Raw genomic sequence first — 14,499 nt, forward strand, 5'->3', positions numbered from 1 at the left:
TCAATTTATTTATGCATGTTTTTTTCTCTTTTTACAGAAATAGACCCCAAATTAACATTCAAAATGCAAGAAAGTAATTTTGCATGTTTGTTTGCTGGGGGGAGGGGACAATGTATTTTATAAGTCTTATCATGTTGCATCTTTATTGAGACAATGCAGTTCTTTACTTACAAACTCTTGAATTTTTATCTCAGCATTATTAGAGTGCTGGAAAAGATGTCTCAATTCAACTTTACTGAAGAGACAACTCAGTATGTAGTATGAAGAATTTGTTTGTCTTTTTAAGCATGAAGAATTTGCCTTTGTTTTTTCCTCAGTTATTCTAAGCATTCATTTAGTATTTGATCAGTAATTACCTTATATCCTTTCCCCTGGCCAGTATTCCCTCTTCTCCTTCCTTTTTCCTGCCTATGATTATATTTGGTGCCTTGCAGTCATTATGTCTTACTCTGCTGCACTGAACTGGATGTGCCCTTTATCTGTCCATAAGCCTAATTTATTCAAATCATTTTATATTTGCTTGCTCTGTGCACGATTTTACACTTACGTGCTATCAGCAAAAAATTCCACTTTAAAAATTATATCCCCTGTGGGCCATTTATATAAAAGTTGAATAAAAATGGGTAGGGTGCTTAAATTTGGGAGAACTGCCTTGTTCCTGTCCCTCTAGTCACCCTGAACTGTGCTGTTTTGCTGACACCTTGCTTCTTGTCCCACAGATAATTTGGAAGGCATTTGCTGTTGTGCTTTTTCTGTACTGTGCTTTACTGATTCTACAGAGCAATCTCACTGTGTCGGGTGCAGCACCAAATGAATCTCTCCCATCTGGATAAATTACGCCCATCACTTCACTTTTGACTCTCTGTTGAGAAATGTATTGAGAGGACTTGCTGCACATTTGACAGACATGACATGAATCCGGCTGCCTCTCCTCCCTCAGATGGCCATTTCTGCATGTTGCATAACCCCATCCTGTATTAATGTTTCCAATATCCTTCTGTGGCTGCAGCTGGTATCACTGGTGAATGGACTCCTAAATCCTCCCTTGACTTAAAAAAGAAAAAAAAATTGTTTTGTTTTGGTTTCAGATGCTATTATTTTTAAAAGGTAAAGTTTTGGAGTAGTTACTTTCTAGGCATCTCCAGATACACCATCCTCAGGAAGCTATCAAGCAGTATTACTAAAGGTTTGCCAATTTCCCTTGCTATTTCCTTCCAAATTCAGAGATGCAGTTAATCTAAGTCTCAGGTCCTGTCAACTTTTAATAGTTCTAATTAACTAACTACCTGTCCAGATTGGATGATAAAGCCTTTTAACATTTCATTTTTTCCCCTCATGAAAATGGATCCCTGTTTCCGGGATGTGACCTTCAACTTCTTCTGTAAATACTCAGGCAAAGGATATTAATTCAGGCTTAGTGCAGCATCAGTCTCATCTGTCACTGACTTCTCACTCATTCCCTTTCATGGCCTCACTGATTCCACCCCTGGTCATCTGCTTTTCATATGTCAGATGAAAGATCTCCATTGAGTTTCTTCACATCCTTGCCATTTTTAAAAAAGCATTTGCTACTCCAGCGTTTCCTGCCAGTGTTTATAATTGCTCCATTTTGAATGCAATGGCATTGGCAGACCTGCTAAGTAATATAATAACAGTGCAAGAGAGGAAACTGAAACCGTGGCTGGGGCCTGGGTGGCAAACTTCCCTGGATCTGGCTATACTGAAGTGGAAGTGGTGCTACTTTTACAGAGTGTGCTGCAAGACCAGAATCTGGCCTTGGACGTGAAATAGCTCATAAATTACCCAAGGCTTTTTAGCACAGCACAGTGGTGATGCTGCCTTGTGTTAGGGGTTCTAAACAATGTTTTGTAGGGTAATCACATAGAAACATGAAACTTGCCAGAACACGTTTTGGAAGAAAGCTTATATTTCCTTATGAAGAAAATATCTGAGCAAGTTCTGAAATAAATCCCTTTTTCTTCCTAGATTATAACTGCTGTATGTCTATGCTATTTTTTTGTGTGACACCTCTGTACATTTTTGTGTTTGATTACATGGCTGTGTTTGATTTACTGTGTTGTGTCCATTCCACTGTCATTACAAGCTCAAGTTCTCTTCTGCTAAACTTCTTCTTTCGCACATGAATGTGTTACACACCAGAGACCTGCTGGGAGGTTCCCCATATGCAGGGAGGGCACCGAGGGAGTTGCCTTGGGAGGGATATTTCTGGTGTGCAACTGAGGTGATTCCTGACAGCTCTGTGACCTTTGAGAGGCAGCTAAAACAGAAACAGGCCCCCAAGCCTGCAGGCATTGCTTGCCTGCTTTTGCAGATTATTCAGCAGACCAAGAGAGGGCAGAGGTGATGTAAAATGACCATAGTTTATCTAGGAGGTCTCTGTAGCCTCCTTCAGAGACCAGGTTTGCCACTGGGCTGGGAGGGCACGCTGCTTGTACCAGCACTTTGCACTGGAGCAGAGCTGTGTAGTGGGGTGAGGGGTTTTTTGTAGGACCAGCTATTGCTCCAGCAAGGATGTGTAGCCATGGCAGCTTGTACCTGTCCCCTCTGTTTTGGAGGGTATGTACACCTTGAAGCTGGCATAGAGAATGCTGCTGCAGAAGCTCTTTTAGCTTAGCAGTAACTGTATCTTCTACCTTTCTTTTTTTGGTTTTGTACCTTAATGTCCTAAATCATATTCTCTGTGTTGCTTAATACCACATCTGGCATTCTTCCCTTCCTTGTTGGTTTATGTACACATTAAATTAGAAAGCAGTCCTCTACCAGATCAAGCTTTGCTTCCACTCCTTAATCTACTCTGAGGTCTAGATAATTAAACTGTCCCTCTGTCACTGCCACAGTCTTTCACATGTTTTGCTTCTTATATGCTATGCTTCGCACCTCCCTCCCAGTCAAACTGTGCACAACACATTCATTTTAGTACCTCTTCAGTGTAGGTATAATCCTTAGTGCTCTGCTACAACCTAGTTTATCCCAGGCTTCAGTTTTCAAAATGGGCCAGATTCTTTTTTGGAAACATTAGAAGCCTCTAGAGATGAAAAAGGAAGGGAGGGAAAATTAGAAATATTTCTCTGATTCTTTGTGCACAAGGCATGGTCAGCTCTAGCCAAGCCTTCAGTAGTTTAAATTCAAAATTGTTCCAACTTTTTTTCAAAATACAAATAAGGTGTTGTACTTCTGTACATGGTTGTTTTCCCAGTTAAATTTTTTCAGTCAGCAAAAGCATAAATAATGTGATATCATTGGAGGAAAAAAATTCCTGTGCTCTTTGTCATGTTCTGTAGTGGAAATACCACTGGACAGCATTATTGATTTAAATATGTTGGTCTATCCCAGGATATGACCGGCTTCCATATCTTCTTCTTTCTGAAGAAGATATACAGAAATTCTCATTTCAGTTGTTTTCATTTTGCTGTCTGTGTTTTTCTCTAATTTGATATGTGATAATCAAAAGTCTTCCTGCCAACCAGTGTAGGTATTTTTTAGTGCCTACAGGGTACTAAATATTGGTATTTATGTTAAAGTTCAAGTAGTACATGGTTGTACTTTAGCACAGCACTTGCTGTTTCTTTCCACATGGGAAGACATACCAACTTCACTGGTAGTTTGGTTTCATGAAGGTGGGTAAAGGACCTGTGTAAGCAATAGCAGTTTTGCCTTCAGACCAGATAGTATTTAGAGGCCAAAACAGCAAGAAAAATTCCCTGACATCTGAGCATATTGTGTTTGGTCAGAATTGACAAGGAAGGCAGTACTTTGAATGTTTGTGTAGAAATGACATTGGAAATCTTCATGTGGCCGACTTAAACTGAAATCCTAGGTAGAGGAGAGAGCCGCACCACTGCCTGCCCATGTACCTGCAATCACCACAGCCAGAAAGACTCCTGAGGGTCATGGATGTCTTTTACTACTCAGCTCAACACCAAGGTTGGAAGAGTTGACTTTTCCTTTTTATATTTCCAGCTGAAGGGCCTTCTCAAGGCCCTTTGTTGTTTTCCAGCAGCAGCCAGCGCATCAAATCACAGCCTGCATCTTTCCACCCCTCTTTTGTCACAGTAGAGGGCCAGCAGCCTCCATACCCTTTCCTCCCTGTGCAGGGAAATGACTGTTGCTGTTACATTTGCCAACCCCTCTGGGAGACTGAGGAATGAGGCTGAGCTCCTGAGACCTGAACATATAATTTGTAACACGCAATTTATGTCACATCGTACCTAGCTGGAGTTCTAGTGCCTGGAGTACCTGAAATACCTCTACAAATAGATCATGTCATGTCAAAAATGAAATGGAAGGTGATAGTAATTGTGGACTATATAATTAGAAAGCAAGAGTGTCTAACTAATGGCAACACCTGGAATACCTGCACAAAAAGCTCATCAAAAGTCAACTTGAAATCCAGGGAAAGCCTATATATGGCTGTTTCTGCCCCTTAAAAAAACTGCTCAGAACATTGGAAATTGCACTCTGATCACACTTCTGCTGGTGTGAACCACATGAAAATAAAGCCTTAAACAATAATCTGACTCTTCAAGAAGGTTACATGCACATAAATGTATGAAGCTGGACACGATAGGTTTTTCTAAATGTAGAATCTATCTAGCAAATCATGGTGATTCCAAGTCTAATAAAGTTTTCTTGATGTTATGGAGTGTAAAAGTCTGTTAGAAGTACAGGGTAGGAGGAGAAGGAGGAGGGAGAAGCAGCTTTAGGGCCATGTGAAAACAAAGCCTTTCTTCTCCTTTTAAATATTTCTGCTGAGCCTGATTGAACACAGGATGAAAAGCTGCTATCTTGAGATTTGAGGAAAGCAAAGGATTTCTGTTTCCACTATTACATTGTAAAGTTCTTTACTGCATGAAAGGTCATCCCTTCTAAACGTCCTCAGGCTTGTGGCTTAAGTTTTGGGGGAGCAGAGCTGCTGATATTATGGAAATCTATTATCAGTAGGATGTGGTATCTCTGAGTAATCCACATGGTCAGGAACATTAGCTCTCTATTCTTTATATTAATTTTACATTGAACCTTAGCTTGGTACTTTGAGAATGAGGTTTTTACTAGTAAAAATGGCATAGAGGGGTGGTGTGTTTTGAGAAAAACTCTCTGTTGTTACATGGTAAGAATGGCAGAGTAATGATCTGAGGTGGTGTACTGAGAATGGCAGTCACAGTGTCAGTATGAGCAGTGGGGTCTTACAGAATTGAGCTTAATATTTGATGTTGTATTTGAACTGATGTTTCTTTCTGTTATATGGACTGTCAAAACCACACCTAGAATGCATTAGAGCCTTGTCATGACAATTGTTTGGAAAAAAACAAAACAAAACCCTTCTAGAAAACATCCTTCTGTCAAAATACAGCATTTTACAAAAATACAAAATGTTTCATGGAAGTGTTTGTTTCTCGGGGAAAACTTTCCAGGGTTAAGCTGGAATTCTTAGGGAAAAAGAAAAGAGAAAATTACTCCCTGGGAAATAGTGTGACCTGGGGCAGTGATGACTCCATACATGTCCAGCCTGGGTGTAGGGGTGATCTGTACTGCACGTCTGCCTATTTATCTGCCTCTCCAATTTCTCTGAGCCTTGTCAGAGGTGTCTTGTGGCGTGAATGGTTCACCATTCTCTGGTCCAAAGAGTTACTCTGTAAGTCAGGGGTTAGATTCCTGGTATCCACCATAGAGGCCAGAGTTCCTGTAGGGATAGAGCAGGACATAATGTAAACTCACCTTTTCCACTTCTAAGAGAGCAAGTTGGTCACCTTGTTATTACTCCTGTGGTGGATATGGGTCCAAATGTCCCTATTAACATTTTCACTTTTAAAAAGGTTTTCCTTCAAAGCTGAAGTAAAAGCCAGGACTGAAACTGAGCTTTCCCTCCTGTCCCTGAAATAAATTTGTTATATTCCTGGTTGCTTCTCAAGTGCATCGTCCAGCAGGTAAACCCACCATGAAACAGGCTGTAGTCCAGTAGATGCTAGACTCAGTCATGTGTGGTTGACATGCAGGCCTTACCAGCAGTCAGGGGGAAGGTTTTATGTGTTTGGGTGAGCAGAAGGGGAAACCCTGCCTACCAACAAGTCTTCATCTATGCTCATGTCCGCTCCACAGTTTGAAGACGGTGGTACATCCTCTTCTATGAGAAATAGCTTCAGTTGTGATATGTGTAGTACAAACCAAAAGTTAGCTTCACTTTGAAGACAGGACAGGGTTGAAGTCAGGTTCTGGTTGCTGCTATGTATTGAGTTGTGTAGTATGCTAATGAAAATAGTGTTGGCATGAACAATGCACAGTTGTGCTTTCAGCAGTATTTTCAGGTCAAGAGCACCCTCTTGCATTCTCAGTCAATTATGTCTCAAAGTGGAGGGAAGCAGGACTGTAGTCTGCTTCCTTCTTGCCTCATTTCATGTTATTTGTTGTTTGAAGCAGGTGGGAAGAGGCAAGCAGGCTCATCTTGGACCCTGCTGTTGTAAGAGACTGGTCCGGGTACAACTCATATAAGAGCTATGATCTCTCTTTTTCTTCTTCTTCCTCGTTTCATGACCAACCACAGCCTATCCCACAGAAAGTATTTCCAAGAGAATAGTGTATCACTGATATCTTCATCATAAACCACTTAAACACAGAATCAAAGACTCACCTTTAGACATTTCCATTGAAGTTGTTTTCAAAGAAAAGTATGAAGAGGCAAACTCTGCTCTCCCTGATATGCTTATAAATCTGTGCAAATCTACTGAAATCAAGAGCTAAAACTGAAATAAGGCCTGGAAATTTTGTCTTCTGGCTCAGAAAACAGGACTCTACAACAGGCCTGATTCATTGTGGAGGAAAGCCAACTCCACACCAAATGTTCATATTAATTGGATAATCTGATTTAGGACTTGACTGGTGAGGCAAGGTGACCCCCTAAAGCATTGAGTTCAGTCAACTTGAGCTATTCTTAAAATGTTGTAAGAAATTATTGAAGACAGGCACTGCTCTAACTGCAGAAGGGCACAGATTTGAAATGTATTATTATTGAGTGACTGCGCAGCCTAGTCCCAGACTGTGATGCAAGTATGATGGGTGCTGAAAAAAATGGGCATTAAGGACAGTAAGTCCCACATACTTTTCCAGGTGCAGGGGAGACATATAATATTCAGGTATTAGTTCACTACTATGATACTTGTAGGAAAGTAGGGGATCTTTGTTCTGTGTCCTGTTGTCCAAGCCCAGTAATATGCAGACACCTTCCAAGTGTCTCATCTTTGGAAGCTGACCCATCAAAAAAAGGCACTCTTCCAAATGTCCTCCTGTGAATGGCAGCCTGGCCCCAAACCCAGTTGATCTGATCCACATGAAGAAGTGGATGGGATAATTTGCACAGGTAAGTTGCTTGAATGGCTTTGGAATAGAAGTGAAAACTGCAATTTTGCATATTGTGTGCTGTAAGCTACAGGTGAACTAATGTCACATTTCCTGTTATAACTTCACATTGCAAATAGGAATGTATGTAAGAATAATATGGGAAATACTGTTTTTTATTTACAAATTATTTATTTGTAGTAATTGTATGAACTTGAACACAATGATACAGGGGTTTTATTTATTTGAAATTTAAAAAAGAATAAATAGAATTGGTGTGTTCCATCCACCTAAAAATATCCAATAATCTATTATTAAATCATTAAAATATTTTAAACAAAATAGGCTGTAATATTTTTACAAGCAGTTAGCTTATGAAGGTGGTATTTTCCTTCCATATGCAATAAAACGCATTTCACATGCATGAAAAACTAGTGCACCAAATTCCAGGCTATAAATAAGGCAATTGTAAAATGTAAATGCTTAGAAACACTAGCAAACTTCAGCCAACAAAGCCGGGATCAGAAATTTATACCCTCGTTACTGGTAATTACAGTTGCGTTCTTTACTGATCTCTATTGCCAGCCAAAGCATAAAAGTGTCCTGGTGCATTACCTGCTTGGAACTAAGTCACCCCGAGCCCACATGTTCCAGAAAGGCAATCTGTGGCCATGCTAGCTCATGGAGCTCTGCTGTGTGCTGCTGTAAATGTACCTGTCTACCTTTTAAGCAAAGTAACTGAAAGCCCCTCAGGGTGTTCTTACGAAATGTAAATTCACTGACTTGGAGACCTCAGCATAAAATCACTGCTTTAGTGGATGGCAGTTTAACCCCCTCCTCCCCCTAACAAAACACGGAAAAAGAAATTCAGTCCCATGGTTGTTTTTTACATACATGCAGCATTTGTCTTTTTTCTTCTTCTTTGACAAAATAAGTAATTTAGGCATGTAAAAGTAGCTGTGTTTTTTTTTTTAACAGCAACCAGCAATAAATTCTTAATGCTCTTGTGACAGATTAATCTCAACCTGTCAATAATTCATATTTGAAGCTTCCGCTCTTCAAGAATGACTTGTGAGGAAAGATGAGCCTTCTTTTGGGTTCACACTGACGCCTCCTGCCAAATATTATTAATATGCTTAAGAAAAAAACACATGGGAACTTAAATTCATTAGCAGTCATCTTGTAAATATTTTGACAATGCTGCATGAATCACATCGTTTTCTTTGAATGATGTGCAAACACACATGATTAATGCGTCTTCACAGTCCAACTAACTAGTCTTGGTTACATAAAATTACCCATCCAGAGTGGCAGGCACCTACATAACTACAAGGGAACTGTTGCAGTTCCATTGTAGCTGATAACTGGGCCCTTTTCCATGTGGAGTGGGGTGCCAAGCGCTGCCTGTCCAGTTCCAAGACCACTAAACTGTAGCCATGAAGCAGCAGCAAAACACAAGTGCCCTAGGGATGAGAGCTTGTTGCCTGGAAGGCTGCTGTGACTTGAGCACCTTCAAGAGTCAGTCATTCAAGTCTAAAAGTAATTTTGTAGTAAGATGGCTTTCTTGACGGGACGGAAATTCCAGGACATGTTAGAGAAGTCCTCAGTACTGTTAACCAAATTCTGATTCTGTCAATTTGAAAAAGGGAGATCTAAGAAATTATGGAAGTCATAACCAAAATTTCTCACTGAATGGTTTGAGTTGGAAGGATTATGTAGTTCCAATACCAGATCTCCATCCAGCCTGGCCTTGAACACTTCCAGGGATGGGACATCCACAGCTTCTTTGAGCAATCTTTTCTAGTGCCTTGCCACCCTCACAGTAAGGAATTTCTTCCTACTATCTAATATAAACCTACCCTCTTTCAGCTGGAAAATTCCCCATTGCCATCCCACTACAAGCCCCTGTAAATAGTCTCTACCCTTCTTTCTTGTAGACTCCCTGATTCTTGTGGGTATTAGGAGGCCACAATGAGGCCTCCTCATAGCCTTCCCTTCTCTAGGCTGAACACACCCAATTGTCTCAGCCTTTCCTTGTGGAGAGGTTCTCCATCCATCCATCTCATCATTTTGGTGACCTCCTCTGGACTCACTCCAACAGCTCCTCATCCTTCCTGTGTTGGGCACCCCAGAGCTGATGCAGCCCTGCAGGTGGGGTCTCACCAGAGCAGAGCAGAGGGGCAGAATCCCCTCCCTGCCCTGCTGCCCACGCTGCTCTGGATGCAGCTCAGGACAGGTTTGGCTCCCTGGACTGTGAGTACTCATTACTCTCATCCACCAGCACCCCAAGTCCTTCTCAGCAGGGCTGCTCTCAGTATGTTCATTTCCCAGTCTGTATTGATAAGGTGTAAACTTCCTCACAAAAGGCTTCCTTTTTTCTGTTACTTTTTCATCCTATTGAAAGCAGTTAATGGAAAGTCACCAGTCTTAATGCATTTCAATAAGCTGATTCTCTTTGGGATCTTTCAAAGGCAATGATAAAACAACCTTGAGTTTTAAAGCATAGTGACACTTTATGTAAAAATGTTCTCCAGAAGTTTTTCTGTATGTTGCTAATGATGTAAACAATAAGCTTTCTTCCATTTAAAAGTCAAAATGCTACTTTTCCTTGTCCAGTTCTCCAAATATGTTTGGACTCTAGTCATCACATCTCTGTTCTTTTGTTTTCATCACCCCCCTTTTTTTTTTCTTCTTTTTCAGATGAAGTAAACTTATTTCAAAGACTTGCAAATTGATACTGGTTGTCTCCTGCCCTAAGTGCTATACAAACATAGAGAAAGAAATGGTCCCTTTCCTGAAGGTCTTCCCTCATGATCTAAAACAAGAAGGAGCTGATGAAGATGTACTAAAATAGGTCTTGCAGGTCAGCAATGTTGGCTGGTAGGCTTGATTGAACAAGCTAGAAAAAAATGTAATTGTCAGTATAAAAATTGCAAAGTTCTTTTCAGTGCCAGATCAGAGCATCAGAGCCAGATCAGAGATGTGTGCAGAAGCCAGGGAGACTTTTCTCATGATATACTAAGGGAATAGATCGCACTCATTCTGTTCTCAGGGCTGCGTATGAGCTGCTAGACAAAGCCTAAAAGGGCGCCTCACAGGGGCTGCAAGAAGGGGTGCAGGCAGGACTGCACCCTAGGGAATAAGTAAGAGGAAAGCCACCTGAGCCCTCCTGTTATATCATGCATTGTTCCTGATGTGCTTAATTTATTTCTCTGAGCCAGGGTGGTTCTGCCACTATCTCTTGAATTAATCACAGCTGGTTTCTCAACCCAAGCAAATTCTCACAGAAACTCTCTCCTATGCATGCATGCAAGAAAGAAAGTGCTATAGTCACATTTTAGATTAGAACTCGATGATATAAGCACAAGACACATCATTAACTGCAGGAATCTGTTAATACTCATAATCAATAAATGGCTACAGGACTGTTTCTTGTATTACAGACACAAAGCGATGCATAGTGTTTGCTAACTGCTGTTCACTTCTAAATACTGCATGTTACTCACTCATTAATTACTGCCACAATTTTCAGGAATTATTCCAAAATTAATGTGCCTCTAAAACACTCTATCTCTTTCACATTTGGAAAGTGCTATTCAACATCTTATTTTTCATACAAGTTTTCCGTACAAGCTTTGCTAAAGCTCTTTGAACATGTCATCTTAGCACATAAAAACATGACATGGGAATGGCTACAAGAAATGGGAATGACTACAAGAAATGAGATGGTGTGAAAAGTTTTGGAAGCAGTGAAATATCACCATTAAATGTAAAATTAATGTGGCATTCCTACATCGTGAAATTCTTCCTTCAAACTATGAACCAGGAAATACTGTGAAAAGTTTGAATGCAGACTACTTAATAATTCAGGTATTGGTTCAAATTTTAGAAAAACTGATTTATTTGAATGTATTTGAGCAATATGAATGACATAATGGCATAAATAATAACCTATAGAGACTCTGCATCCTTCATTAGCATGGATCCCAAAGTAAAGCATCAGTTGTGGAAATGAAGCCACTGCTTCAAGCACCTCTGCAGCTGTGTTATAGATCCAGTCTTCCCCACTGCCTCTGGTGAGCCATTTATGAATTGCAGGGATTCAGCATCACAGATGAGTGAGCCAGTCTCTGTTAGGAAAGAAATATCATCTGTACAGAGTTGCAGAGAGAGAGGGGCAGGCAGAGATGTAATTATTTACATGGCACATAGCTCCTTATGATCTCTAATGACTGAAAATACTGGGAATGATTTTAAGTGTCATTTTAAAAAGCACCACAAATAGTAAGTAGCACAATCCCCACTTCACAGGACTCTTTCAAGAACCAATCTCATAGTGCCAGTCCACACAGCACTGAACATGTAGAGCTCTGGGAAAATCTTGACATTTATTTAGGTGCTTACAAGGGAGAAGAAATCTTCTGAAAATTTAGTCCCAGCAGCAGGGGTGCAAGGCCTTTGGTAAATTCTTATCAATAGCTGGATTGTAAAGCTGGAGATCACACAACAGCCTTGGAGTAAATCAGTATTATGCACTGTTAATCCACACCCACTCTCCAGCCAAAACAAATAAAATAAAAGCTCTTAGTGCATTACAGTAATGCAAAGGCTAAGATAATGCAGGGAACGTTCTCCCATGAGCCACATTGTTCAGCTGAGGTTCTGAGCACTGGTGATCACAGCATGGCAAAGCACACCCAGGAAGACGTGTCAGGGACAGAAAGGGAGGCAGAACAGGAAAAGTACCCTACCAGGGGCTAGAGGATGGTGTCACTCCATCTGTCACACCACATGTGCCAAAACCTTTACACTTCTGCCTGCTCTGTACTGGTCTCAGCATTCATGGTAACCTGCCCATTGCCTGCTCTGGCACTACGGTCTCATCCAGTCAAAACAATTAAATGCCATTTCATATTCCTGTGCTGCTCTCCCTAAAGGCCTTTATCATGAAGCTTTTGCACTGCTCCTCTTTGACTCTGGTTAGATCAAATGGCAAGTTGAGATATTTGCTGCTCTATTAAACCCTTTGCATTTATCACCTCTGGTTCCTTATCACAGTCTGTTTTGTCTGTGCACTGAAGTCATACTCAGAAGACAAATTCTTAAAGGAGAACAAAATCTTCCTAGGCACAAATTTCTACAGTGCATAGTGAGTAGGGTTGCAAAGTGCTCCAGTGAAAATAAGCTCTTAAGCTATGTAGTAGATGAAGTAATGAGTTTTTATTATTGAAAAATTATTCTGTTCTATTTATTAATTTGAAAAGCAGATGGTGGTTGTGAAGATGGAGGAGGTCAGTATTGTGGTGGTTCCCTTTAGTAGTAACTAAAGGTTGATACAGTTTGATGTGGTTTGGGTGCATTGATAAGGGTTGAAGATGAATTAGTATATACAAAATGAAACAAAATCATAACCATAGCTAGCACATGATCTGCTCCCTGGATTCAAAAAGACTAAATGGGTACTGGCCCTGAAGGACTGACCTGCAAAAGAGTTATACACATTACACAGCTAAATATGGTTGAAGATTGTACAGTTTCATGTTCAGCTCCTGTAAATACATTAGTGTACTTTGATCTCCAAGGCTGCCAAGCCAGCTTCCACTTTTGTTAAATCAGATGGGTTTTTTGATGAATCTGCGGTGGATGTGGTGGTTTGTTGAGTATTACATGGAACTAAAACTTCTGATACAAGCAATTGTGGACCATCTAAGACAAAGAGCATTAACAATTAAGCTTTGGTGGCAGTATTTGGTAAAAGAAAGATACATTACCCTAACTTTGGTTCCTTAACAGCTGAAAGGACTGCTAATGTTGTGAAGTGTTGGACATGACTCTGAGGAAAGTATGAATGTAAACTTGGATTAAATGAGTAAAAGAAGGTTAATTTTGAATTGAATATGAAAATGGTTCAACTGTAAATTTAGCCTGAAAGTTACCTAGAAAACAGCCTGAATTTTTGCATTGTAACAGAAATGTTACCAGCTATTTGATGAATGTATCATTGCATATGAAAATGTTTGATTAGAAACCAGTGACCAGCAATGATACAGAGCACAAGAGATTACACAGAAATGTACTGAGGAATGCAGAAACAACTGGCTCGTATTAATACTGTGACAGCAAATACAGCTAAGCTATCAAGATAGTAGAAAGGCTTTCTAGCTTTAATACAAATTCCCAAATTGTTTTGGCACTGAACTCAGAATTGCAAAGGCAGACACATAGGAACATCATAGGAACGCAAATAGCTGCTTTTGCTGAAACATGGAAATGCTAACCTTAGTACTAAATGGAAAAAAACATGATTTGGGGAGACATCAGTAAAAAAGCTGAGTTTTGTCAGGTGAGAAAATGAGGTCAAAGAAAAAGAAATGTACTTTCTTCTAATGTTTAAGGAGGCAGAACCAAAGCTGAGTTTCAAACTGGCAGAAAAAAATTGAGGGAGATAAAATGATGCAGGAATCTGACTGGGAGGGCAGCTAAATCAAAGAGGTAAGAATTAATGATCTACCCTGAGGTATAATACACATGGCACAGTTTAGGTGGCCCTACAGAAGCAGCAAATCAAGCTTAGCAAGAGGTTTGGAATCAGAAAAACTGGGAAAAAAAAAAGAATCAATTTATTGCAGAGGGAGAGAAATTTATAATAAACGGGAAGCAAGGTATAATGCAAAGTGAGTATGTGGGATTAGCTAGATGTATTCTTGAGCAATATGACTGAACATTATCTTGTTTTCTTCTTGAGCAATATGACTGAACATTAATATAGCTTCTATATGTGGAAAAAGTAGCTAGGCTTTGCAGGGAAAGCTTTAATATCTTAAGATATGGTTCTCAACCTAGAATTTGAGGAGAAACACTGCATTTGTCACCCCACTCACCAAAATGATACCAGGGAGACTAAGTTAGATGGGCTGATGGACTGTACACACAACTCCTAAATCAAAACCTTTGTCTGTCCAATTACCTGCTATGGCTGGTCTAAATGGTACCCCAAACCATAGCTGTACAATAATGTCACTAGATCCTCCTAGTCCTTAGTCTGCATATGGCACTTGAGGGCAAAAATGAGTTTAGGTTGAACATGGAAGTAATCCATTCCCTTTACTGATGTATGCTAAAGCTGTTAGAGTGTATGCAGAGGATACC

At 40.2% G+C, this 14,499-nt stretch overlaps 1 protein-coding gene across 3 annotated transcripts in view; it reads left to right on the forward strand.

Annotated features, from left to right (window-relative positions):
* LOC113458963 (CXXC-type zinc finger protein 4) overlaps nucleotides 1-14,499 on the forward strand; it is a 184,918-nt gene that overhangs the window by 57,641 nt on the left and 112,778 nt on the right. Inside the window, exon 1 of one of the 3 annotated variants that reach the window (XM_074541089.1) lies at nucleotides 10,082-10,213. The exons of the other annotated variants lie outside the window; for them this stretch is intronic. The gene's annotated coding sequence lies outside the window, so the exon portion shown is untranslated. Of the gene's footprint in view, nucleotides 1-10,081; nucleotides 10,214-14,499 lie in introns of those variants that run through there. 3 annotated transcript variants of the gene reach the window in all.

Source organism: Zonotrichia albicollis, chromosome 5 (assembly GCF_047830755.1).
Source record: "Zonotrichia albicollis isolate bZonAlb1 chromosome 5, bZonAlb1.hap1, whole genome shotgun sequence".
Classification (NCBI taxonomy): Eukaryota; Metazoa; Chordata; class Aves; order Passeriformes; family Passerellidae; genus Zonotrichia; species Zonotrichia albicollis.